The sequence below is a fragment of the Leucoraja erinacea genome, chromosome 8 (genome assembly GCF_028641065.1).
Source record: "Leucoraja erinacea ecotype New England chromosome 8, Leri_hhj_1, whole genome shotgun sequence".
Classification (NCBI taxonomy): domain Eukaryota; kingdom Metazoa; phylum Chordata; class Chondrichthyes; order Rajiformes; family Rajidae; genus Leucoraja; species Leucoraja erinaceus.
Window position 1 is genome coordinate 47,894,158 of NC_073384.1, and position 5,437 is coordinate 47,899,594.

Sequence of the window (5,437 nt, forward strand, 5' to 3'; positions counted from 1 at the left end):
TTTGTAGAGTGAGCAATAATCAGCAAATTAAGCTGCACTAATAGAGTGAGCAAGTTAAATGCTGAAACAAGGAACTACAGATGCTTATTTTAACAATATTACCAAATTTTGAGATTTTAAAAATCAAGTCTTTAATTTATCCCATCAGATAAAGCATAAAAAGAAGTTTAATTTGACACCTAATTCACTTTCATATTTTCAGTATTAAAAAAGTTATGGCCATTTTCATACTCGGAAATTGGCATCTTGTTCCCTATTGCTTTTTCAATGACTTAACACAAAAGCTGTGATCGAGAACATTTAAAAGCCGATAACTTTCTTAAAATTTAAGAGAACTGAAAGAAATTTTCAGTTATTATAGATTGAAGCATTCTGAAACAAACATGAAACAATCTTACTTAGATGACTTGAAATTAAAGCATATAATTAGTTAGTTACCCAATTGTAGCTAATTACAAAATTCAATTACTAGATCTAAACATCTATCCATTTCTTAAGAATAGATTAACATTTTTAAATAGCCTAAGTGTCCAAATAACATTCACACAAGAATTCAGAATATAACATAATTTTTAAATCTCATTGTCATGGGTTTATAGGCCAAATGGAAAGAATGTTTAATACCTGTAAATTAATGGCCATTTAAATCAGCTTGCGAGTGGGATTTTCTGGAACGGGACCATTTGGAACGTTCAGGTTGCAGTGAATTAAGTCCCCCATATCAGCAGCAAATACACTGCCGGTTCTTCGGGGGGAAAAATCACCGTTTCACAACTTAAAATGTGAATTAAATACATCTTAAGAAACACTTTTATACATAAAAATAAACTACTTTCTTTTACCTGGTCCCTCCATAAAATCCGTCCCAGTTGTCGGCATTGACGGCTTTAGAAGCTGATTTTAAAATCATTCCAGCGATTAACTTGTCTGGTGAATTTTTTTTTAAAACACACAAAAAGGCCGTCGGAACGATTCTTTAGCAACATCTTGCACTCCAATAAATATAATTCAGGACCAGGTCGGGAAAAAAACCCGTTTTAACACCGCCCCCCCCCTCCCTCCCCCTCTCAAACGCGCCAAAATCGTGCACACGGCCAGTGGCAGAATTGCAGCGCCGCTGAAGGTAAGTTTCATAACATACCTACTTATTTACAAAAGATGACACAAAGTACCGGAGTAGCTCATCAAGTCAGGCAGTAATTCAGTAGAACACGGATAGCCGACGTTTGGAGTTGGGATCCTTCAGCTGGGTTCCTTCCTGCACATGTCGCCTATCCATGTTCTCCTGAGATGCTGCCCGACCCGTTATGTTACTCCACTCATGACTCCACTCATACAAGTGAAGCTGCATTTGTAAAGAGTAATTCTCAGGAAGTGAAGCTGCAGAATTTATAGAACGTGCAACAAGATCATAATAAATAGGAGCAGAAATTGGGTCATTCGACCCATCAAGTCTATTCTACCTCTAAATTCCATTCTGCCTTCTCCCCGTAACCTTTCACACCCTTATTAATCAAAAATCTATCAATCTCTGTTTTAAAAATATTCAAATATGGCCTCCAATGCCGCCAGTTGCAATGTATTCATCAGAAATCACCACCCTCTAGCCAAAGAAATTCCTCCTCAATCCTCAGCTACAAATGAAGATGCATTTGTAGCGTGAACAATAGAATTAATATCACATTGCTGATGCTCTTTCATCAGAACCTGGAATTCCTCTCCTCATTTACATTTGTTTTCTTTACAAATTTATTTCAATTGTATACTTGAATACACTGAAGGACTGAACAGCTTTAGCTCTTTGGAGGAGAGATGGGCAAAGGTCAAGCGAATACATTTTCATTATCCTAAATTGCTCAGAGCTTGAGCTTGAATCATCTAAATCTATATGTTCTATGCATAAAACAAAAGCTCTTCTGAATTGCTGAAACATGAGCGTGCAGATGGTGCAACAGACCATCTTCAAAAAGGTCCCGACCTGAAATGTGGCCTATCTGAGTTTTCCAGACATAATGCCTGACCCACAGAGTTACTCCAGCATTTTCTATCTATTTTATCCTCAAATCCAGTGTTTATTGTAAAACAAGTATACATAACATAACATAACTTTGCATAAATGACATCCATGACAAAGTCGCAAGTACGACCAGACTATTCGCTGATGATTGTTTGCTGTACCGTCCAATTAAGTCAGCTGATGATGAAGACGCTCTCCAAAACTATCTCAATACAATGGTTGAGTGGACACAACAATGAGGCATGCAGCTCAACGCTTCCAAATGTGAAACCATGCGTGTCACCAGAAAGAGGAATCCAGGTGAAACATCTTACAATATACTTGGTGCCACCCTTGAATAATCCAAACAAACCAAGTATCTTGGCATCAAATTGCAGAATGATCTGCGTTGGAATGGTCAGGCTCATCATGCAACGATGAAAGCAACAGGTGTCCTAAATTTTCTGAGGCGCAACTTTCATCATTGTTCAACTTCTGTCAAGGAGAAGCTATACTTCACCCTCATTAGACCTTATTTGGACTACGCAGTTGCAGCATGGGACCCATACACAAATAAAAACATTTCTTCCATTGAACGTGTCCAAAGACAGGCAGCCCGATTTGTTACTAACATCTATGAGAGAGAAGCGAGTGTTACCAAACTTCTGAATTCTCTGGGGTGGAACCCTCTCCAAGACAGACGTGAAGCTCACTGTTTGACCTGTTTTCACAAAATGTTAAATGGTCAGCTCGACATAGATTACAAGACCTACACCAAACCCAAACGAATTAGGAGCAGATGAGGGCATTCGATCCAATTTGTGATTCCAGCTACCTAGACAGATGTGTACACCAATTCGTTCTTCACCCGCACAATTAAAGCATGGAATAATCTCCACCCTACCATAGTTACCCAACCCGACGCAACTAAATTTAAGGTAGCTCTTTCTTCCCAAAAACCCCTTCTGGCTTAAGTCCTCCCTCCACCACCTCCAGTTTAAATTCCATATTTTGGAGGACCAAGAAACCAAGAAGAAGTATGGTGAGGTACGAGTAAAATGAAAACCTTGTTTGCAGCATCATCATAGGCACAGAGGCTCTTCCACAATTTACGCCTAATGCCCCTAGTAATGCCACTAGCTGTTGCTGTATCCCAACTCCATTTCCCCCCACTAGCTGGCTATGCAAACCTTTCCTGCTTCACCCTTCCCCGATTCACCAATCACATCTCACTTGTCTCACCGTTCCCCCTCTCTATCTTCCATCTCCATTCTCAGTCATGATTTTGGGCTTTGACCCCAAACGTCGACCATTACTTTCTGCCCACAGATGCTGCTCAACCTGCTGATTTCATCCAGGAGATTGTTTCCCTCTATCTCTGCTTTAAATCCCTTGAAGATTATGAGAAATTGGAAGATTATTGATATTGTGAAAGGGAAATGCAGTTGAAATGGTAACTGTCCAGTGGTATGCTGCTTAGCTAGTTGCTTTATTTATGTGCAGTCACTTTTTATATCACTCTTGAGAGTAACTCATGTAAGACATTCCAATCAATTAATAATCCGCTGAAACAGATACCTTCCTAAAGCTGACCACAATCCACAATAAGAGTGTAGGTAGTGGACCAGAAAAAAGTTGTAAATAATGCACCACAAGATGTTAAAAGGAATGGCTCTAAACAAAGTCCTTGAATGAAAAAAAACAAAACTGCATATATTCTGCAGTAAATGGTAGGATGCAAAGAATTGTTGAATCCTTGTGGTTTAAGTATGTAGTTCCCTGAAAGTGGCAACATGGATAGATAGGGTGGTGAAGAAAGCCTTTGTAGGTTGCGACATATAATATAAAAGTAGTTTGGAGAAATAAGGCTGGAGTTGGGTTGTTATGTTGCAACTTTACATGTTGCAACTGGTTAGACCATACTTGGGAGTATCGTGTGCAGCTACACTGTAGGAAATATTGTATTGTATTGTATTGTATATCTTTATTGTCATTTCCTGAGTATTCGCATACCCAGAGGAAACAAAAAAACGTTGCTCAACCAGTGTCCATTCAGTGTGCATGAAAAATAAATAGAAATTAAAAAAAATACATGTATCATGAACAAATTTAACACTCTACTAAACATTCAACAGGCGTTCCGACCGGCAGCGGCACAACAGTGGCTCTGCTGCAGTGTGGAGGTTTGTGCGCGATACTTGGCAGGGGGCAGAGTCCATTTAGCAGTCTTATAGCCTGTGGGAAGAAGCTGAGGAGCATCCTGCTGGTTTTGCAGCTAATGCTCCTGTACCTCTTCCCAGATGGCAGGATGGAGAAAATGTCATGCGATGGGTGGTAAGGGTCTTTGATGATGGAGATGGCTCTGCTGATACATCTCTTCCTGTATATGTCCAGCAGGAAGGGGAGTGGAGCACCAATAATCCTGCTGGCGGTCTTCACTATCCTGTCTAGTTGGTGCCGTTCGTACGCCTTGCAGCTCCCGAACCAGGAAGTGATGCCGTAGGTCAATGTGCTCTCGACAGTCCCCCTATAAAAAGTCCGTAGGTGTGTAGTGGGGAGGCCTGCTTTACGTAGTCTTCGGAGAGGGTGAAGTCGCTGCTGGGCTCTTTTGACCAGAGCTGTGGTGTTGGCCGTGGACGTCAGGTCATCAGACAGATGTAGTCCTAGGAACTTCATGCTGCTGACCCTTTCCACATCAGCTCCGTCGATGTGCAGAGGTGTATGGTGTTGTTTCCCCGCCCTCCTGAAGTCAACCACCATCTCCTTAGTTTTTCCCACGTTAAGAATGAGGTTGTGGGATTTGCACCAACCTGTGAGCAGCTCCACCTCCATCCTGTACGCCGATTCATCATTGTCACTGATGAGACCCACCACTGTTGTGTCATCAGCGAACTTGTTGATGAAGTTGTTATCGAGTCTGGCAGTACAGTCGTGTGTCAGCAGACTAAACAGAAGGGGGCTTAGGACACAGCCTTGGGGTGAGCCAGTGCTCACGGCTATGGTTTTTGATGTCCTACTGCCCACCCTGACTGTCTGCTGCCGTTGCGACAGAAAGTTCAGGACCCAGTTGCATGTGCCAGTATCAACCCCCAATAGCTCCAACTTCTCCACCAGCTGCTGCGGAATGATTGTATTGAAAGCAGAGCTGAAGTCTATGAAGAGGATCCTGGCATAGGTATTTTTCCGATCGAGATGTGACAATACAAGGTTCAGTGTTGTTGAGACTGCATCCTCTGTGGATCGGTTGGCTCTGTAGGCGAACTGCAGTGGGTCTAGGTCGGCAGGTAGACTATTCTTGATGTGCTGCATAACTAGTCGCTCAAAACACTTCATTACAATGGGTGTTAGGGCCACTGGTCGAAAGTCATTATGGCAGGCTGGGTTTGGTTTCTTCGGGACAGGGACGATGGTGGCACTCTTAAGACAGTTGGGCACTACTGC